This window comes from Choristoneura fumiferana, chromosome Z (assembly GCF_025370935.1).
Source record: "Choristoneura fumiferana chromosome Z, NRCan_CFum_1, whole genome shotgun sequence".
In the NCBI taxonomy this organism is placed as follows: domain Eukaryota; kingdom Metazoa; phylum Arthropoda; class Insecta; order Lepidoptera; family Tortricidae; genus Choristoneura; species Choristoneura fumiferana.
The window spans coordinates 14,802,462-14,826,631 of record NC_133472.1 but is presented as its reverse complement, the minus strand read 5'-3'; the positions used below and the strand labels follow the sequence as shown (position 1 = coordinate 14,826,631).

Below are 24,170 nucleotides of genomic sequence, written 5' to 3'. Positions count from 1 at the left end.
AATGCGATTTTGCTCACTGATTTTTCATAGCAAAACCTGCCTGTTTGAGCTGCTAAGGTGAAAAAATAATTTCAAATCGGTTCATAAGAGACGGAGTTCTGAGATAAAAAAAACATAAAAAAATACAACCGAATAGATAACTTCCTCCTTTTTTGAAGTCGGTTTAAAGTATACTTAATCATAATAAAAAGTTATATATTTTTTTTAATTGGACAATCCACTTTATAGCTTATAACATTGTATTTTCACGACAGCTAATGTTTTTCGAATTGACTTCAGATTGAGGTAGTTTGGAAGTGTTTTAACTTTGGTGAATTTGCCTTTTTGACAGAAATATGCCTCCCATATAAAAACTACTTTTGGTGCTTGGATTAGAAAGTTTTCCTGACTCCCCCAAGTAGAAAACAGTAACATCATGATTTTTATTTGAAAGATAATATCCTAATGAGCGTAAAACAGCTTGTGACAATATAAATACAATTGTGGCATTGAAGTTAAAAACGAGTGAAGATTATCAAAAACCCCGTAGGTACAGAGCAATTTAGGCACAGTGAAATATATAAAGTTAAAACTCACAGACTGTTTAATAAACCTTCGAATAGTGACTGCTCTCAAGGCCGTGGCTTATTTGCTCTTCTGTGCAGCATTATGTCTAGAGAACAATTCATGAAAAACATACCTCAATGAAACCGACTTCGATGTATGACGCTCGCTAAAGTCCGTAAAGCCGCAATAGTCCGCACCGCCACTTCACTAGCTAGTTTTTAGGCGTATAAAGTTTGTTATTATTTACACACAAAACTATTTACAATGTCTACAATCACAATTAATATTTATTTTACAAAACTGAGCACAACCGCAATGATATATATCCGCCGAGAGTTTTTTTTGAAGTCTGGCTGACTGCCGCCTTTTTTTACGATCGAAGGCGCGCGGCAAAGGACTTGCGCCAATCAGCCACCGACAGCAAAGAGGATGCAAATCAAAAAATTGTTCGCCATCCAAAATACTTGCACACAGACGCTCTAACATTTTACTGTGATTGTATTTTTTTTATTATGTAGTTTCATAACCACTGACTATTACAAAAAAGTGCTGCTTGAAAATTAGCATTCATTACAAAGATACACCAGATCAGGCATGCCCGGATTTTTTGTGGACAGTCTTTACAATGCTTAAAAGTTAAAACCTACCGGAATGCTTATTTCAATCCCTTAGGAAATTGTGGCACAGCAGCAACCTTTCCATATTAACAAAACTTTAATCTAACCGTTTTGTCCCTAGGGAAGGTGTTGTAGCGAGGCCACATTTTTTCGGGCAGTAAATTTTCTTATAGTCCAACCTCGTGGCAGACGGCCAACCCAAACGTATGCTCCTGAAAATCACATTTTATTAGCTGTGTTGAAGACTTCTTAAAAACAAAGTCACTTATAGGTATATCTTATCGCTAGTTAATCACATAGATAAAAAGTGCAGTGGATTTATCGACATCCGTTTTGTAAAAACATTAGGGGACTGTTCTGTGCTGATATAGTTTATGATATTGATTGCTAAAACATTACGAAAAACAGTATGAAATGTCAGTAAAATTATTTTCGACTTGTCCGCCTTTTGAGTTTCAGGTACGTCCCTTGTGTTCCCAAGGCTAGAAATTGTTGGGGTTCATTGCTCAGTAGTTGCTTTCATTCACTAACCGGCAAGTAGGTCCAAGAGAGCATAGCTCAAGTTGCAAATTTAGTTCCTTTTGAGTAACAAAATAACGAGCTAGTTTAACGCGTACGTGAATATAGGTAGTGGTAATGGTCGAATACAATGTGCAGTGCAATTGTGATTGTAAATAGATATGCGTTTATTTGAATTGGCATTGTTCACTTTTTTTACCCGACTGCCCGAAGGAGGGTTATTTAAATCATGACTTCATCCCAGCCTATTTACGTCCCACTGCTGGGCACTAGCCTCCTCTCAGAATAAAAGGGCTTGGGCCATAGTTCCCACGCAGGCCCAGTGCGAATTGGGAACTTCAAACACACCATTGAATTGCTTCGCAGGTTTGCGCAGGTTTCCTCACGATGTTTTGCTTCACTGTAAAGCTCGTGGTAAATTTCAAGTGTAATTTTGCACATGAATTTCGAAAAACTCAAAAGTGCGGGCCGGGATTTTAAACCCACCTCTGCTTTAGAGGCGATAAGTCAAACCGCTAGGCCACCGCGGCTTCTTTTTTTTACAATTTTTATTACTACTTACTCATTTTTATGTTATTTTCTTAAAATATAGATAATTTCAAGAGACTACACGACAACACTTCCATCCTCACCATTTAGATGGTTGGCGGTCCTCTACTGTGCGTTTTTCCAGAAATTTCCTGCCTCGCACAGCAAAACTCTGGAATGAGCTATCGCCTGCGGTATTCCCGGACCGCTATGACCTTAAAGTTTTCAAGAAAAGAGCGTACTCCTACCTTAAAGGCCGGCAACGCACTTGTGACTCTTCTGGTGTTGCAGGTGTCCGTTTTGTTCCCAGAAACGACTTTTTGATTTTAGCCAGTCTGTAAGATGGAACTTTAAGCTTCCCTGTGTTTCTAGTAGCCTTTGGCTTATCGATGTTAGTGGAAAAATCACATTATGTTCTTCCTTAGATACATGATTATTTCAAAAACATAAAGCGACGGCAGAGTTAGGATACCTGTTTCCTTAAAAAAAGATCTTAAAGATTCACGCGTCTTCAAATTATAAATTGCTCTAATTGCTCTCTTTTGTAAGATAAAAATTGACTCAATGTCTGCAGCAGATCCTCATAAAATAAGGCGTGCCGTCGCCACATCGGTTAGCTGTCGTATTTGCCAAACTGCAAAAGCAGCAGAGCCCTATTACTGAGACTCCGCTGTCTGTCTGTCTGTCTGTCCGTCCGTCTGTCACAGGCCTTTATCTCTTAAGACGTAAAAGTTAGACATTTGAAGTTTTAACACATTATGTATTACTGTGGCCGCTATAAAAAAAAAATTATTTTACTGGATGACAAACGAGCAAGTGGGTCACCTAATGGTAAGAGATTACCACCGCCCATAGAAACACAACAGTGCAAGTACTGCTGTTTGACGCAGGATTAGCGAGCAAGATGGTGGTAGCAATCCGGGCGGACCTTGCACAAGGTCCTACCACCTGCAAATCTTAAATTAGATTGATTGATTGTTTGGGTCAAATCTTGGAAGCTAAATTTGACCCACTTCCAGTGGTCCGATCGACTTGAAATTTGGCATACATGAGTAAATTTAGTGACAATACAATAATCTGGTAGTGAAGTGACATCTTGGTGGTCTTACCAGGATCGTCTCTGAAGGAGGTAACTCCTCAATAGTTAACAGTACCGACTTGAAATTTGGTACAGATATGTAGTTTAGATGACAACGCAAGTACAGTCAACAAAAAGTACATTTGGCAAAAAAAGCTTGTATAAAATGAAAATTTTAACAAAAACCTTATAACAAGCATTATAATTATTTGTAGTGTTACATCTATGTTTGCTCGGGTGGAATCTTTCAACTCATATTTGAAGTGGATATCTTCAACCGATTGAGCTGAAATTTTACACGCATGTAGACCTAAATCCGATGACAATGCAATATTATTATAACATGGAGTTGATCTGATGATAAAGCTAGCGGGTGACCATGACCATACGAACTCTGTGATAAACGACACGACCGCATCGAGTTTGGACTCGTTTGTCGTCTTGACGAGTACTTTGGTAACCAGGGGCATAAAGTACAGCCAGCAAAAAAAAACTTATATTAGAAGAATTTTAAGAAAATCTTTTACTGCACTGTTTACGGAACCCTTCATGTACGAGTCCGACTCCCACTTGACCAATTTTTTAAATATCAGAAACGACCTATTACATTATGGTAGCTGAAATCAAGTGAAGGGCCAAGTACAATAATATAATATTTTATTAAAAAAATAGTTGTCAAAAGATCACACCACCATCACATCTCTCATATTTCGTTTTCTAGATTTCTTATTTCCGTACAACGGCAAAAACTACTAGACACTGGCAAAATTGTCCTCCGATGGACAGAGCCATATTTTTTTTTTTTTTAAAGAAGAAGAAGAACTATGATTTTCCTCAAACCTTTGAGAAAAATCATTTTAAGTAAACAAATATGAGCGATAATTATATCAAACTGACTCATAAACTGCACTGCGATCCATGTTCACAAGGCCTTTTTAATTTACTTGCGTCGAAATGATCTTCACCACAATACTGTGCATAAACTTTACATCATTCAATATTTATTGCTCGACACCATTGTTGTCGCAATTCTGATCGAATGCGAACAATCTTCCCGGGAGTTGTTGACGTGCTATTATTGCATGAACATACATTTATATGAAAACTACGCGCGGAAAAGGGAAAAGTATTCGATTCGATGTCGATTGTCAGAAAAATAATTCGCATTTTACAGTGACAAATGACTGACATCAATATTAGTGTGACAAAATACCATTATGTTATCGAGGTTTGTCTATGGTATGTGTATGGTGCCTATGTATACTTATGGATTTACTTTTAAGGTTATGGGATTTATCACTTAGAAAGGTCAAACAAAGTCAAACATATTTTCGTAACCCTTAAGTACTTTTGGATCAGAATAGGACAAAACTGTCCAAAAACCCTATCCTTCGAAATGGTTCTTGAATCAGGGTAACCCTGGTTTATTGGTAAAATATGAACTATGCCAATTCTTCTTCTTAGTCGCTACACTCTTGACAGAGTGGCCTCGGTTTGTGATTGAGGATCAATAGTGAACCTTCATGACTTTTTTGGGAAAATAGTGTGGTGGTATCCCCATGCCTTCCACACGGCAGTGCTGGAGTCCGGAGTTTGTAGTTAGGAATAGAGAACGCTGCTGTGCACATAAGGCCCTTTAGTACCCTTTTACGACACCAACGGAAGAAGAGGGTCCTTCCTACTGTTAAAGCGGGCACGGCACGGGCACGGGTATTGGGAGGGTGCGAAGTACTAGGTGGGGGTAATGAAATCTATCGCAGCGCTCATAGTGGCCAAAAGAAGAAATAATCTAGGCTCTGTCATCTGTCATACTCATATGAATCTATCATTATCAAAGCAGTTTGTATAGACTTTAAGTACCTAATTTTAGTAAAAGATGTTTGTGTTATAAGGCGAGCTTGAATTATTGAACACTGTCCCTGTTTTGTTCTTAATTTCTCTACATCTAGAACATGTCCAGCAACAATTTCCCTTATGAAACGGTTTGTGGTTGACATTTTATATTGAGTGATACATACTCACAAAACCGGTCTTCAAAATGATACTCATTTTGATCTGAAAACGATATTTAATTTATTACTAGCAATATAAGAACAATTATATAATTTTACTATGTACTATACTATTATTTAAAGAAACCAATAAGATAGCTTTATCTTTTCGTTTAACAGTAAAAGTACAACTTAGTAAACAAACCCTGACATAACGAAAATAAAACACACTTTTTGAATAAATTTTACTTACCTCGTATAATTTTAATGTCCAAAAATGAATTCACAACCTTTTGTCCACCCAAATCACGGTATCACAGTAATTTTGTATTATAAATTAATACGTTATAGGTTTGATTTTTGTCACAATGTCGCGATAAAATTTCAAAACGTCAGAGCATCAGAGCCAAAAAAGTTGCGGACGCTAGGTGGCGCTGATGTCGTGCCATCAGAGCCAATAGCTACGTAATGTTTACTTTGCCTATACGCGAACTCGTCATCCATTATATCTCAAGACTAGAACACATGAATTTTACTTCATATATTTGAGTAGGTAATTAAATAACGGAATTCATACGTATATTTATTAAATTTTATTATCCGTATTTTATTTAAGACAGTCATTCGTCAGTGCATATGCCACGTTTTACGATTATAAAATCTAATTTTAAGCCTGCCAATAAATAGCGGCTGGTTTCCCGTGAAATGAATGAGAGAAAGCACAAATAAAACAACTCTTTTAATTCACATGCTACCTATGTATTTATCCCGCTGTTAAAAAGCTTAACGGAGATGTGCGAGGTTTTGAAAGCTAAGTGAATATTCACTTTGCACTTTTAGTTTCTAATTACGCCTAACTTCGACATAAATTGATTCGCAGCGAGCGCATAAAGCTGCAATGCTCATCACTTTCCCATCAATGGAGGATGAAGACAATAACTCTCTATTCGCAAATGCTTCTTATTTTTATTTCTCCTTACATTTACAAAATGATAAAGAATACAAAAACAAACAAATAATGATGTGAAGCCGAAATGGTCTCCACTCAGCGGTGCCGTCACGCTAACACACACGAGTAATATTTACTCTGTTTTGAAGTCGGTTAGGATTTTTTTAATCAGGCTGCCAATATCAACACGTAAAACCACCAAACAAAAATTATTGTTGATTAATAGCGCTTTCTCTTCTTTCTTTACGATTGTAGCCATTATATGACACCCCTCCTCTCCACACCTGGCCTTATTGTCAAACGATACCTATCCGTAGCGTAACTATAGTAGGTAGATTTACCTATTACAATTCACTTATTGACGTGACGTATTTAATATATTATATCTTACTCGTGACTTACTTTTTGAAGGTAACAAAATGAATGGTGATAAAGTTAATATTTATGTAGGTACAAAAAATATCGGTTTCTTCGAAAAACCCGCTTTCATAAAACTGGACAATCTAATAGTATAAACATAGGGGGGGAATATATTGAACTTACTTTCACATTCTTTTGTTTTCATTGTTATACCGAGAATTTATTGAACGCCCCTCGTACATAGATTCAGGGCTTAAATTGAATTCTGGTTTCAGAACCTGTAGAGTGTGCTATTAATTCAAGTATCTGATTGTTCAGAGAGACAATCTCGCGCTAAGTCCATTATACCGGTCGCTTTGTGATTTTTACACTTAAATCCCTCACTATAGCCAGACGGGGCTATCCAAAAGGGATTAACAATTCATTAAGTGCAACAAATTGAGCCTTCGTTTCGAAGTTAAAAAAGTTCTAGAAGGGGTTTCATCTTAATTTAAACAAAACTACGTAGGTAGGTACTCTACGACAGCTTTAGCTGAGTGACAGTAGGAATATTTGCCACCTAAAACTTTTTACTTAATATGTTAACTAGTAAGTAATAATATTTTTTACAGCCTAAATCTCATTACCAACACCGTGCAAGGGGCGATTTTAGTAAATTAAATTTAATAATAAAATAACCTGATGTTTACGGAGTGCTGTTCTTCTAGTAGGTATGTTTAAAGTACATAATTAAGGATTAAAAATTAAAAGTTAAAATATATATAGCGTTTGTTGTTTTCGTTCACTGAACACAAATAATTGTATACAATTAAAAAATCATTACCACTATAAATTCTACTTGATTTAGGAAAACAGCTCGTGCACACTCGAAGTGTTATGCCTCACCCTTTCCGCGCGTCGGAATTTGACTCTAGTTGACCAGTTAGACAGCCCATAGGGCAGACACTTGCAGATTTTGGAAAAAATAATGTTGAATGTTGGGATTTCACCTTTGGTACGCATTTTGTTTCATTACTATTTGGTGATAAGTGTAAAAGTGTGATTGTATTTTAAATACTAAGATTATTACCATCAGGTTTGAATATTTTCTTGGTGACACTAAGTACATATTGTCCTTACTGAAGAAGTAATTCTATGAAAACCAATAAAAATTAAATATCATTACCATTCCTGTCATTATCATTATTTCCATCATTAAAATAGATACATAAGTAGTGCCCGTACTGTTTAGGTTAGTTGATAATTCATAATTGTATAAAACGCCTTAATGCTAAAATTACTTCCTTTCTTGTATTTTGCATGTGATAACATATTTAAGTTTGATTAATAAGCCTTTCTACATGTACAACTAAAACGAATTTTCCTAGTTCAGGGTAATGTTTTGACGACCGGATGGCCAAGTGATTAGAGAATCTGACTACGAAGCTTGAGGTCTCGGGTTCGATTCCCGGCCGGGGCAGATATTTGTATGAATAATACGAATATTTGTTCTCGGGTCTTGGATGTTTAATGTATTTATCTATATAAGTATGTTTACCTGTTGCCTAGTGTCCATAGTACAAGCTTTGCTTAGTTTGGGACTAGGTCAATTGGTGTCAAGTGTCCCAACTTAATTAGGTACATATCTTATAAAAAAATATACCTATACATATATTTTATAAAAAAATGTGTTATTTGTCTCTTTTATTAAGTGTAGCCCATAAGTTTGTATTAATTGTATTTTTATTAAAGATTAATAATAATAATAAATATTGTTATTATTATATTATTTATTATACCATTTACCACCTGGAAAATGGTAATGATTATAAAATATGGTAATGTTTTTTTTTTCAAACAATATTTGCTAAACGTTTGCTTTTTGGAGTAAATTAAGGTTAATTTAATAACTAAGTATGTAACTTGAAATAATTTTGTTTTGATTGATTTGCGTTTTAGAGTTCTTTTTTTATGTTAAAAACCCTTGATTTTACGTGATTTTTATTTATTTCTTCATTAGTTTCATTACCTACAGCAATTTTTCATTACTAAGAGTCACCAGATTACATTTCTCATTACCATACTTAAAAAAATCATTTCTCATCATTACATGTTCTTTTACCGAAAAACTTCAAATAAGCGCGCAAATAATAGAAAAAAAATAATCCTCACAAATTTTTGCTCTTTGCACGAAATGAGAGAAATGCCCAGAAAAGCGACAAATAATTTTAAATCCGCCGAACCAATGAAAGCAAAAAAAGCAACATTTGACAAAGAAACACGAGAGGGGAAACAAACAAGCTATCTCTGACGAGTCGATTACTTTGTCGTAAGCGCTGGCAGTAACTTGTAATTTGTTAAAGTTAAATGTGAAATGGAGGATCGCTTTCGAAAGAGCACCCGGACGTAAAGTTACCCGAGTGTTGTCTGATGACCACCGAGGTTTTATGTGAGTTGCTGCTGGATCATAAAAATGTTAATTTCATCTGTGCTAAGGAAACGGAAGCCGTCGTAAATACTTACAAACGTCTTTCCCCTGTGTCCCAGCTGGGAAATGTTTCTAAGATCCACAATTTGTATTAATAATGTCTTAAATGTATCAGTAGGACCAGGTAAATTGGGGCTCAGCAATATTGCTAGCAAGGTTTAGATTAAAAACAAAATTTGAATGACTGTACTTGATAGCGATTAGCGAAACAATTGAGGTGAGGTGACTAGATGTCGACTCTAGCTGGCTCGTGTTGATAAATAAGTGATCAATTCTGTACCTTGTCGCGTTCAGTCGTTACACAATTTCGTATGGATTTTCGAACGTGACGTTAAAGTGACAAGGCACATATAACTTATTTATGACGTTGACTGCACCAAATTTTACTGACAGAAAACTTAGGATCATGCTCTTTTGTATCCGATATTTTTTTTGTTATAATTTAAATTTCGCGTTTTAGTGTAACTAACCTAAGTTAATTGCTCTTAATGTCTAGTCTTGCAAGTTAATGTCAATTGCTCGCTACGTTTTATGAAATATTGCTTTTTCCGATGCAGATACATTCATTGTGGGGAATCCTACTGATACTTCACCATCCGTTCCACTTCACCAATATCTTATGTATAAGTTGATGAGCAACTGTTTTAAAGTAATCGAATCTCAACTCGTGAAATCATTGTCATTGAATAGTTCCAGTTGCACTGACCAACTGTGGTCCTCCTCATTAGTTTTAATTCACCAAATGTTGATTTCGAGAAGCAAATCCTTGAGTTACTTAACTACAAAATTACCGAAATCACTAGACTCTGACCAACGAACGCTGTCCACGAGAAACCGCGGCAAATTAAAAAAAATGGTGCTGACAACACTTGCTATACATTGATTAAACAATGTTGATACTTAGATATTATTTAAATTTTCTAGATATTAAACCATACTCCGGACTCTTCAAGCTGCATCATAATTCATGTACTTAGTAATGTGTGAAAGTTGATGTGATGATGCACTTTAGGAGTCCCTTGGTAAATTTTATGATCTTTGTCAGTGCCCATTTACGTACAATCCAGACCCATCAATTTTTGAACCATTTTGACCAGATTGGCATTGAATATATCTTCTAATATTTTAATTCCTAACATAATCTTATAACATTTGCAATTTGAGGATGGTAGGAGGTTGAATTAAACAATAGTTATTTGTGTAACAAGAGAGCAAAGTTATTTTTTGTTGCGAGTGTTGATTTTGAATCCCGAGTAAGCGAAGGATTCTATTATTGAATCACGAGCGTCAGCGAGTGATTCTAGGTCAGAATCCTGAGAGTAGCAAGGGATTCAAATACACGAGATGCAAAAAAACTTTGGTCTCGTGTGACACATACAATTTTTCACCTCAGCAGCGAGAACATAATTTAAATGTAACATAAGAATAAAACCATATATACCTAACTGTTTACAAAACAAACTTTTTTTTTAATTAAAAAACAAATGTAATAATCACATTTAAAACCATAAAAAAGTGTCCAGTATATACAATACAAATGTCATACTCGTACTCATAACATGCATTGTAATTTGAACTTAGAACTTCTTGTACTAATGTCACACTTATTTTTTTATACTGCAAAAAGCCTCATCTTGTGGTCATTGAAAAGGTTGAACAATAAACGTATTATTTATTATAAATGTTATTAAGCCTTTAAATATGAATTTTATTAAGATTTCTATTACATAAACATAAATAGCTATGTAAAAAAATCATTCAATTTAACAAAATATTTATTCTAACTGTACCTAGAGGCAGTATACGGAATTCTTTTATATAAAAAAACCAAGAGAACTAAGCGGCTTTCGTGCAACGAGGTTGCATACTTTATTAAAAGATCAGAAAAAATTACATTTTGGAAATGTTTCGTTGTCATGTAATTTATTAGGTAGGTATCGATATATTTTTAATACCAAAAATTTTATTTAAGATTGTAATCAACACATTTGATCTCTCGCTTTTTTAATGTTGAAGTGAAATGGAAGATCAAAGTAAAGTTCAAATATTTGGAATTCAGTGAGTAGAACCAACACTGTACCCAGCATTTAAAAAAAAAAAAAAAGTTACTTTGTCTCACGGAGTGAGCAAAATGCGATTTTGCTCACTGATTTCTCATAGCAAAACCTGCCTGTTTGAGGTGCTGAGGTGAAAAAGTATTTTTTTTCTTATAGCATAAGTATCAAAATTATCTAAGCCAGGCTAGAATGACAATATGTCCATTTTGGCAGTCTCTAAAATGATACCAGATTAGAGTGTCGTAAAAAATGCGTGGACAGCTTTCACTCATCAAATCCAGACTTAATGATGTCATCAGGGTGACACTCTTTCCCGGCCCGGATAATACCTACCGGCCCTATTTTTTTATGGGTGTGTACAGGAAAAACATTATCGGTATTTCCATGTCGGTATTATCCGGGCCGGGAAAGAGTGTCACCCATGACATCACATTCCAATGAATAAAATGGTTTATAAATGACAGAGTTCTGAGGTAGCAAACATTAAAAAAAACCGATTGATGACCTCCTCCTTTTTGAACTTGTTTTAAACCAACGAGCAAGAATGATATTGTTACATCATCAATTTTGGGCTGGAGTTTGCAAACTTTGCCGAGCGATGAAAGTCAAAATTCCCCTTGTTCTGTAAACATTGTGCCTACATATTATTTTGACTCAGCGTTTGGATAGGCAAGCTTTGTGAATTCCACCATACAAAACAATTGTTCGCAACAAAGGCGGCAAACGAACAAGAGGGGCCCTGATGAACCCCAGGCTTGAAACAAACAAACAACAGACGTCACGGATACTGTTTGGAACCAAAACTCTATGATTTATTATAAACATAATAACTATAAATAATGTTTTCTGCTCATCGACATCAATCGCACTACGCTCATCGGCACTAGACTGGCTGTTTGGAACAAAACGCGCGGCGCATCAATCATCAATATTACTTTGACACAACCCCTGTCACGGACGTCAACAATCTATAGTGAACTGTTCACAAAACCGCGCTGTGAACTGTTTTTGTGCGCCGTTTTTATGTAAGAAACATGCAGTCTAGTAAGTACATAGATGTCAATGTTTCTGCCAAATTACAGGCATGAAAGGAAAAATCATAGTAGACAGGTATATTATTCTTATTTCTCATAGGTACTCTGAGAGTGAAACCAACCATATCCAACATACATGAGCAAAACTAAACACCCAAGGGTAAAAATGAATAAAATGTAATGAAATGTAATGCAACACACGCGTATTCAGCCTACATGATAATAAAGGGGCTGGAGGAGCCCGAACGGAGTGGTGCTGGCTAGCAATGAAACAAAGCTATCGGAGACAGGACCCATTTAATGTTCTAGATTGTTCGTGTTGCAAATTTTTATGGGCGGTGGTGATCTCTTACCATCAGGAGACCCACTTGCTCGTTTGCCATCCAGTCAAATAAAAAAAAACCTTCAACTATGAAGCCCAAGGCTGCCATGCATTTACACTTCCCCTCACACTTAACTGACTACTGCAATACTTACATGCTAGATACATCTCAAGACTCTACGTACTAAATATGCTCTACATCCATAAACATAATTTATGCAAGAACCTACAAAAAGTAAGTACATCTCAAGACTCTACATGCAAAGTATGCTCTACATTCCTCAAACATAAATCGTGCAAGAAACTACAATGTTTAGCACCTGAAACAGGTTTTATCAAGACATCTGCTAACACATTTCCAGTGGGTACATACCTAGTTCCAATGCTACATTTTTTAATTACATCTTTAATTAAATGATATCTGAAATCAATGTGCTTCGTTTTCTTAAAGCACTCTGGTTATCACCAAGGAGATTACATTTCAATTGTTTCTCAAAAATTTCATTCATTAAATTTCTAATGAAACAAAATTCACTACAAGCATCACCTAGAGCTAGATATTCGGCTTTAGTACTAGACAACGCAACACATCTTTGTTTGCGAGACTCCCAATTAACAACCGATTTACTTAGTTTAATAACAAAGCCACTATATAATTAGCCCAGTCGAAACGACGAAACGAAGTGCAATACAGCGGCGTGGCAAAAAAAATTTCCAGGGCACTTTCTTAACCGTTCAAACAAAAATCCCGTGAGGCGTAATACTGGCCCCATAACCTATAAAAGGGGCTGGAGGAGTCCGAACGGAGTAGTGCTGGCTGACAATGAAACAAAGCTCTCGGAGGCAGGACAGGTTTAATGTTCTAGATGCGGTAGCGAACAGGGAATGAGAACAGACAGATACACCTTATAAAATAAGTCGATAATAATATTAACAACCGCGATGCATAGAGCTATAGAGTAAACAGTGAAGAGAGTCTTTAATTATGAAATTACTTTAACTATAAAGCGCAGGGCTGCCATGCATTAACACATGGCCTGAACATAGGTATAATTTCATTTTCATCACGTTATTAACGTCATAAAATAAATATCTGTTCATAAATTTATTACTGACGATTATTCTCCGCGTTTTTCTAGCATTTCAATGTTTATAATTCGATATCGTTACTTTGTGTCTTGAGTATGGTGTAAACCTGCACAATCAATATGTGGCCAAGATATATAGATATTTATATAGACTGGCATGTAGGACGTCGGTGATGCCTTTATTTTTCTTAAGCTTCTGCTTATACAATGGTACGGCACAAATTTATATTGAAGGTGTTTTCGAACTGACCCGTGGAAAGCGTCGAACGCTACATACCACTAACACTAAGCTACGTACAGATTTCTAGCGCTAACAGTATCAAAGCTAGACCTGACGGACATCACACATCACGAAATTGTAAGAGTTCCTTGAAGGGCTAAAGAAGCCTGTATAAAAACTTCTGTTTTACATTTGTATATAGTTAAATCTTTATCATGTTCCGTCACATCTTATGGTACAGTCACCAGCACCAATATCTGACACAACAAGCGTGCATAAATATCTGATACGACTCTATTACTAGGGCCGGAAGGACGTGTCAGATATTTTTGCACGCTCCGCTGTTTCAGATATTAATGCTGGTGACTGTACCTAAACGAATATAATATGCAAATAATATTTCGTGACGTTTTTAAGAAACAATGTTACACGGCAAAGCCTAAACAACGTATTTTACTTGTGTGACATTCGATACGACTCGCATAGATTTTAGATGGAGCCTAGAATAGAACTTACGAGAGACAGGGCTATATAATGTCTAATAATATACAATACATAGTGGGTTGTTTGTTGTTTAACAAAGTACCTACATTTTATTAGAATTTCGTTTGTAATTTTTTTCATATTATCGTTTTATCGAATTACTAGCTTTTTCCCGCGGCTTCGCTCGCGTTAAATTTGGAGTAACATACATTTACTTTCTGCGATCCTTTTTTTCGTGTTTTGATTGATTTTTCGGAGAATTATATGGAAATGCAAGTACAGGCAGACGTTTTTTTTAGATTCAGACAGATGGTACAAATTTTGTAATTCAAAAATCAACCAACATAATTAATCATATTCGTACCAACGAATTCGTTCGAATCATATTCGTACAATCATGTCAGCCGAAAGACGTCCACTGCTGGACATAGGCCAACTTTTGAACGGAATGTGGATTTTTGGAAAACGAACGCGTTTCTTTTGTCCGCGACTTCGTTCACAACAAAGGATTATTCCCTCGGGATAAGAATAAGTGAATTCTGTACACAGGCTTCTTTTATCTAGGGAAATCGTAAAGTTCCCGCGTATAGATGTAACTCTTTAGTTCGATTTACAAAAAAACTTTCACTAACAGAAAGCTACACTGTTTTTCTACTTTAATCCCTAGAAATTGTAAAGTTTCTGCGAGACTTGAATTACTACTATTTTGTTCTATTTTAACATTCTTAATTGTCAATGAGAGGCATTGTATCTTTGAAATAATTTTGAAAATCAGCCCTTCATTTGTATTCACTTATTTTTATCCGCTGAAATTTTGGATTTTTTCGGAGAAAAAGTAGTCTATGTCAGTCAGGGATAGTGTACCTGTCTTTACAACTTAAGTAATAGCTTGTTTTCGAAAACTTTTTTAATTTAGTTTATTTCATCTTTTTAGCTACATATTTTAATCTCTCATCAAGTCATGTGTAGGTACACATGCATCAAAACTGAACGTACCTACATGTAAAATTTCGTATCTTTGAGGGTTCTGTTGTTAGCAGACGGCCATGGCTGCAGCATTAAGTGGTGTGTATTATAAAAACGCATTGTCATTGAAATTAAACAATTGTGTATATTTTTTTGTGTGTGCCATTAACTTTTGAGGAGTCTCCTTCTACAGAGACGATCCTGGTCAGGATGAGCAAGATGTCACTGCCAAATGATTGGATTATTATCAGATTTATATCAGTTTGCCAAATGTCCAGTCCCTAGTTTTATTAGTTTAGATTTCGAACTCTACGTCCCTATGAGGCCGTATCCTAAAAGTGTATTATGACCTCTCTAAAGCTTAGAAACCTTCAAATGCGGTACTACGATTAATATAGTAAGTACGGTGACTTTCAAGACTTTTATTTGCATTGCACCAAGCTTTTATGTGAGTTCAACCCTTTTTTGAACAAAATCGGATTGCGTTTTCAAACATAAGTATTATATCAAAATAAAGTGTAATTTAAATCAAAAGCAATAAATATCAATTTCGAAGCAAATCAACCCCAAAATAACTCTCTACCCCTTTTTAACTCCTTTAGGGGCTGAATTTCAATAAAATACGAAACACGTCTTCCATCAATTCTGTTAAAGAATGTTTATGCAAGATTTGAAGTAGATAGAGTAGACCAAGGAATCACGCTGTCCCATACAAACTTCGCCCCCCTTTTTTACCGCCTTAGGAGTAGAATTTCGGAAAATCCTTTCTTATCGGATGCCTACGTCATACAATGTTGTTCAAGCCAATATCGATTCTACCTGTTCGCAATTCTGCACCATCTGAATTCCACACAATAATATTTCACCACATTCGCCATTGTGCACAGTCATTATTTGTGTACAGTAGCGATTCTTCCTGTTCGCAATTCTGCACAATTTGAATTCCACACAATAATATTTCACCACATTTATAACAATTTTACAAGTACTTCTAAGTTCAAATTACAATGCATGTTGAGTATGAGATTTTTATTGTATCTATTGGTCAATTTTTCGTTCCGAAATCAAAACCTCTCCACTTACCACTTTTGAAAATGTTGGCATTCTTAAAGATGTTATCGCGATTGTACGTATAATTTTTGAGTAAAGGTTTTAAAATGTGATTCTTATTATTTGTTTCTTAATAATCGGATTATATTTAAAATTGTGTATGTTTTGTAAACAGGTAGGTACATATGTGGTTTTATTTATAAGTTACATTTAAATTATGTTCTCGCTGCTGCGGTGAAAAATTGTATGTGTGACACAAGACCAATGTTTTTTTGTATCTCGTATGTTTGAATCCCTCGCTGATCTCATGATTCTAACCTAGAATCACTCGCTACGCTAGTGATTCATTTATAGAACCCTTCGCTTACTCGGGATTCAAAATCAACACTCGCAACAAAAAACAACTTTGCTCTCTTGTTGCATAAATAACTATTATTAAGCATCCATTAAACGAATTTGGTAGAATAAGCTTTTACTGTTCTCGAAAGGAAACAAAATTGGCATAAGGCAGCACCTGCGGCCCGTGGGCCAAATGTCGTCGAGGCCTCTGCTCATCCATTCAAATTTATTCACAAGATAGGGCGTCCAGAGGCGCTTCACGGCATGCGTGCCGCTACCTGCGTCTAAACATCAGAGACACTTCACACTATGACCTATTAATAATATCCACTCATGCACTCATTAAACTTTTTGAGCCGACCCAGAATTGTCTCTCACAGTTTTGTTTTACAGTTAGTTCTCGTATTTCCAAAGAACTGAAAAGCGGCAAATTACTTCACCATGAAAGTTTCGTCGACAAAACCCGCATGAAATTAAACCTTCTGTGACCCTTGAATCCAATTTAACTCTTTCACAGATAGCAAGCAACATGCGCTCGAGGAAGGCTGCATATTAATAATTTATACCCACATAAATTATCAAAACATTTTCTCTACCTTCGTTCAAATGGTACAGCAAACAATAATAAATTTTGTGCGAGTCTGTATGAAGAAGCAGATGTCTAATGTGTTTAGACTTATTTCACTTGCCATGTTACAGTTGTCATACGTGGCAGGTACCTATTTATATCGAAAGTTATTTTTTGGGTTCAGTGCAGTAAGAACCGTCTTCCTACGGCTACGTGCATGCTATATAATTGGATAATTAAAAAACCGGCCAAGAGCGTGTCGGACACGCCCGAAATAGGAATCTTCCGTAGTTTAGGTATATTTTATACCTTAGGTTGCTATTTACTCTTAAACTACTAATAATTCTCAAGCAAACTTAACCGTTATAGTTTTCCTTGAAAGTTTGATATACTTACTACCATACTGAATTTTTCAAATTTTTCCTCCTACCGGTTTGGATTTTAGAGGGGGGGGGGACGCAATTTGCAATTTAAAGTTGAATATTTCGCAAACAAATCGCTGAATCGAAAAATAACGGTTTTAAAAGACCTATCCTACGATACCTCACACTATAGGGCAGTGTTTACAAAAAATTACAGTTTTCTAACATTGATAGTCTGTGAGCAAAGCCGCGGACGGATGGACAGACAGACAGACAGACAGAAATGGCGAAACTATAAGGGTTCCGTTTTTGCCATTTTGGCTCCGGAACCCTAAAAATGCTTAGACAGAGACCACTACGTAAAGTAAATGTGACAACGATATAGCTTAGTGGAGAATATATTATAAAAAGTTCCCGTGTCCCGCACGTTACGAATTCGGTCCGCGGTCAATGCATACAATACAATACATTATATAATACTTTAGTAGATGGATTAAAAAAAACATTCACTAATAGAACCTACTTTTTTCTCCGTAAAATGCAAAATTCCCTCGAGATAGAAATCTTTCACTAATAAGTACGTTTTTTCGTCTTTATTCACAAAAAATAACGACAAATAGGTAGATAGAATATGAGGTCAAATTCAGAACGCACCTACTGGAGGGAAAATGTTCACACTGTCAATATGATCAATTTTAGTACTTAAGGGTCCCATATGCAGTTGCTAATCGCTCGTTTGCAGCGATAAATCTGTTTACGTGACCCCATTTTGAAGGTGATTTTGAATTACCCACGACTCAAAAAAGTAGCGTCAAGTCGCCGCGTCGAGCAGCAGCGACAAGATGGGTTCTTGCAGGAATGGTCTTGGTCTTGAAAGCTGATTTCTTAATGTAATTTAGTAGCAGTCGTGGCAGTGGTACAAATAAAAGAAATTTGAGTGAATGAGATAAAAATTAACATTGTTTTGCCAAAATTGAAGAGGTTTTTTGTCCAGTGATAAAGCTCAACATTTTCAGCTTTATCACTAAATGTCACGTGACCACGATTTGACGTTGGAAACGAGCATATTTCAAGTCTCAAGGTCCAGTGGTTTGGGCTGTGCGTTGATACATCAGTCAATCACTTTTGCCTTTTATAATATAGATAGATAGAGAAGTAGATTATATCATTATCTATTATCATTAGCACATTATCTGTGTCTGAAAAATGTTCGTATAGTGTTTTTCCCGGACCTTGGATGTTTAATAAGAATTTGAGTAAGTATGTAAGCACTTATTTACTTAAGTATATTTATCCGTTTTCTAGACATATAGTTTGGGACTAGATAAATTCATATTTTCCCAGTAAGATTATTAATGTATTATAGAACTGAGCTCTTTATCTAATTGTATGTGAGCTGTGTGGACTTCCATTCGATTTGGATTTCATAGAATCGAAAGCTAAAGTAAATCAACTAGCATGAAAGTGAATAACAAATTAAAGACCGTACCAAAGAAATAATAACAAATAACCGATCCACGTAGATTTCCTCACTAACAGTTAGATTTTGACAGATGGTTAAATCTGCCACTATAAGTTATTGTTGGTAAGGAAAACTATAGTCATTGTTTGATGGACCGGCAGTAAGCACTTAAATAAAATAAGATAACCTTAGGTAACTCAAATATTTTGTGTGGTGCACAACACTCTGGGCAACCTTGGCTACTGCCATTTCTCCATAGCTCAAAGCTGACCTAATATTTTGTGTGGTGCACAACACTCTGGACAACCTTGGCTACTGCCATTGCTCCATAGCTCAAAGCTGACCTAATATTTTGTGTGGTGCACAACACTCTGGACAACCTTGGCTACTGCCATTTCTTCATAGCTCAAAGCTGACCTAATATGTGTGGTGCACAACACTCTGGACAACCTTGGCTACTGCCATTTCTCCATAGCTCAAAGCTGACCTAATATTTTGTGTGGTGCACAACACTCTGGACAACCTTGGCTACTGCCATTTCTCCATAGCTCAAAGCTGACCTAATATTTTGTGTGGTGCACACTCTGGACAACTGGACCATAGCTCAAAGCTGACCTAATATTTTGTGTGGTGCACAACACTCTGGACAACCTTGGCTACTGCCATCCATTCTCCATAGCTCAAAGCTGACCTAATATTTTGTGTGGTGCACAACACTCTGGACAACCTTGGCTACTGCCATTGCTCCATAGCTCAAAGCTGACCTAATATTTTGTGTGGTGCACAACACTCTGGACAACCTGGGCTACTGCCATATTTCCATAGCTCAAAGCTGACCTAATATTTTGTGTGGTGCACAACACTCTGGACAACCTTGGCTACTGCCATTGCTCCATAGCTCAAAGCTGACCTAATATTTTGTGTGGTGCACAACACTCTGGACAACCTTGGCTACTGCCATTTCTCCATAGCTCAAAGCTCAAATCTGACGTAATTTAATTGATCAGTGTCACAAAAAAAGTTAAGTTCTTTTTTTCGATTTTCAAGTCGTTGATGACGGTGTTAGTATCTAATTAACTTACTTATTCACTTATATATATATATATATATATATATATATTGTAAGATGTTGGTTCTTAAGTTTCAATCAAAATAGCGTTAAGCGTTATCTCTCGTCTTATTGTGATACAAAAATACTATTTATGACTTAATTATCTCCTTACCAGAATACAAATCCATTGAACTATCACTAAATATTCATATATAATTATTCCTAAAGTACATAAATAAATACATAATAAGTATTTATAGTATGCTATAAATAAGTACATAAGTAAAGGTTGACAAATAGAGATCCCTTAAAGGGATAAGTCCGTCTTTGTTCAAGTATCTCAACGTTTGTTTCTTATTTTTTTGTATAATAAAGAGTTTTCATACATGCGTACGTAAATATTTAAAGCAAATGATTTCAAAGAGCCCCCTTAGCCAAGGTTCCGAAAATGCTGGCAGAATTCCCTCTCAGAAAAGCTTAGCTAATTGTAAACTATTTAATTAAAGTTATTATACCTTGGTTCTATTTTATTCTATAATTCTATACCATATGATTGTTTGTCTTACGTAAATGTCTCACTACGATTACGTATGGTGTAAGATACCATATGGTCGTGTGACCATCAACCATGTCCAAAGACTTAAATGGACAGTTGGTCGTTACAGTTGGAATGGCTCGGCGTGCCGGCGCTGGGGCAGCCTTGCTCACGCGGAGGGGGGCGGCACTCCCGCGCAACCTGCTGCCTCCGCCGCCGCGCCGCGAGCGCAAGCAGTGCCTCGTCCGCGCCCACCGTGAATGATTATGTTCACTGGTCATAACACAATCTACCAAACATTACGAACTATTAGTAATATAAATACTTAGCAAAAACACGAATAAGAAGTGAATCTGAGTGAAGTGACCAAGATATAAAGAGTGATTAAGCCATGGAAATAAATAAACGAGGTAAACAACGTAATTCTGAGTCCAGCATCGTTCTATACTACTATTAATCCACCAAGACACCAAGGACATTATTCAATATGATTATACACAATTAGTATACCTTTTGTAATATAAATAGTAAATATATGTACAACTAAGCATTTTTCAAGTATAGGAACCTGACAAAGTCAACGATCAACAGTTCAGAATGGAATCTATGAATCAACGACTAACATCGAGCGAGCGACTCGTATCTTGCATAACTTCAGTACCTATATCGCAGAATCACTTTATCCTTAATCCAGACAGGCTTTCTGAGGACTGACGGAAGTGGATCATAATTAAAAAACGCTGAGGTAATGATCAATGACATCACTCTATGACAAGTTCGCACTCCACCCACAACGCACGTGTCTTAAGGTTAAGTTAACTTTACCGCGCTTATTTTGAAAAACTGCATAGTTTTTGCTTTAATATAGATTTCTCAAATTCTGTTTTTGAGCTACTGAATAGCCACTAAACTGATGCAGATTCATAATGACCAAACCAAATTAATATTGCTGTCATTTTTTTTACTTCATTTATTGACTCTACTTTAAATGTTGTACCTACTTTTCTACTTTGACACAATACTCGTATATGACCAAGTTTTATTTTCTTTAAAAAAATATTGATACACACTTTTAAACGAGTTGTAATATATTTTTAGAATAAATTCCATTGTGTTTATTTTCTAAATGACTAGCTGGTGCCCGTGGCTTTGCCCCCGGTGTAGTTTTTGTTTAATTTTCTAAATCTTCTTATATAAGAACCTTCTCCTGAGAATAGCAAACACAACAAAAAAAGAATTAGCGAAATCGGTCTAGAAATAGGGATTCATTTTTATATATTAAAAAATATAAAAGATTACATTATAATTGGTATGGATAAGTGTGTAGGTAGGTACGTACCTTCACAATCCCCAATGAGACCCGCTGTTGTGAATTTTCTCGTTTCGTGTGAAAAGTGCATTCATTAGATACCTACTCGTGCTTTCACGAGCATAAAAGCAATTTATATCCGTCTAGAGAATATTATCATCCTTAAAATATTGGCGCAAGCTATATTAAACAGATTAGTAAACTGGAACTAAGTACTTACGTGAAATGGTTAGTTAGGTACCTATGTTCAACAAAAGTGAACTCTTGGATGATTTGATACCAATATACTTTTATAGTGATCCCATTGGGGAATATTTTTTTCGTGAGCTAATATGTTTAGGTACCTACCAAGGAACTACCAAGTAGGTAAGACAGTTAAGTACATAAAACTTGTTTGTTAAGTAACAAATAATCGTTGTTATTTTTTCCGTTACATACAATATAATAAATAATGTTTTTTTTTCATTTTTTGGCCACCAACACCCAACTCAAGGTTTCGGTTCTACCTCTTCTCGGTCATAATCAGTTATCTCACGCAATTTTATTCCTTGGAAATTTAAATTCAAGCGCTCTGGGTACTTATTCCAAATCAGCAAACGTTTAAACCATATTGATGTAATTTTTTTTATTTTATTTATTAATCACATTTTACAAAAATAACAACTTAAAAATATTTTCGCCAAACTGCTGAGCAGTTTGTTGGCGAAGACAGCACTCTTTAAATACAAACTTAAATCCATATTAAACATTCAAGACCCGAGAACAAACATTAGCATTATTCATGCAAATATCTGCCCCGGCCGGGAATCGAACCCGGGACCTTAAAGTTTCGTAGTCAGGTTCTCTAACCACTTGGCCATCCGGTAAGAGCAACTTCAAGCACTGGGACATTTACCTTACTTACTTACCCAAAGCAAGACAAACATAAACACACAAATTCACAAGCATACAGTATTTATGCGCCTTAACTTTCACTTAAGTAGCGCATTAAGGCAAGAATAGAAAAAAGTTCCAGATGACAAAGCAATGTTTGGTAACACATAATGAAATACTTCCTTATATGATAAAATTGATTTCCCCTGAACCACCGGAACTGCTGCTATACCTAGTGCCATCCACGAAGACGCGTGATTTTGTCAAAATCAGACATTAATAACATTGTAATAAGAACCACGGCACGCGTCATCGTGAATGACTCTAATTGAATATAGAAATACGATTATAACACGTATTTAATTAAATAATGGATGACAGTGGCACCTTTCGCTAGACTAAGCTCGAACAAGTGCACGCCCTGCGTCCATTAAGCTAACTTTTGTGCTTTTGACGTTCACACATTAAATAACTTTCCACAAAAAATATTACCTTCACTTATATGAGAAATAATGAAATCATACCTAAGTATTAGTTTTTATTCCAGAAGACTTACACCTAAAGTAATGATTCTGAAATAGTAACCAATGGACTGTAAACATTTAATGTTTCTCTCGAATGCTTTTCAATTTCTCTCCTACGCCTGTCACTGCGTTCAGTGAGTTTCCGCATGGGCGGAAAATTCTTGATACCTTTACAGAAACACTGTTTCATAGCTGTGAAGCATATTTTTAGGGTTTAAATTTTACACAATGTGACAGTTACATTAAATAATTAATTTAAAAATCAAAAATCAAAGTCAATCTAGAAACTAAACCAAACGTTAATAACGTACCTAACTATTTACCTCACCTTACCACGAATAACCAATATATTTACGTAAGTAATAGGAAAGAATCGCACAGAAAATTAGTTTAATAAGAGTAGGTAATAGTCATTTGCTATGCAAGGGTGGAAAGTTACTGTTTAGTGTGAGTGCTCATAGGTATTAAATTCCGAGAAGTGAAGGATTTTAGGATGGAACTTACGAGCAAAGTGAGTAAAATCTCGAGCATAGCCAATGGTATCAAGGCACGAGATGCTAAACAACTTAACAGCCGATCGAAACTCACAATTTTTCACCGAGTAAAACAGTAAAAGTAGTTTTTAATTTTATTGTGATATTTAATTTAATCTCATTGCTGACATTTGTAATTTTTCATTGTTTACTTTTTTTTTCGATTATATTTTGTAAGCAATAGTGTGTACGCCTGAAATTTAAGGGTTTAGTGAGACTTAATCGTAGAGTGCAATTATTGAACACCTATGTACTGTACACCTGAATAATTAGTATAACATACTGACCATACATAGAATTTGTTGGTTTCTATTTAGAGGATAATCTATGAGACTAATC

General features: G+C 35.7%; 1 protein-coding gene across 2 annotated transcripts in view; it reads left to right on the top strand.

Annotated features, from left to right (window-relative positions):
* The first annotated feature begins 20,792 nt into the window (after positions 1-20,792).
* The window catches only part of jbug (filamin-type immunoglobulin domains fbug), an 81,665-nt gene continuing 78,287 nt past the window's right edge, over positions 20,793-24,170 (top strand). For both annotated transcript variants that reach the window (XM_074088608.1, XM_074088601.1), the window contains exon 1: positions 20,793-21,002. The gene's annotated coding sequence lies outside the window, so the exon portion shown is untranslated. The remainder of the gene's footprint in view (positions 21,003-24,170) is intronic.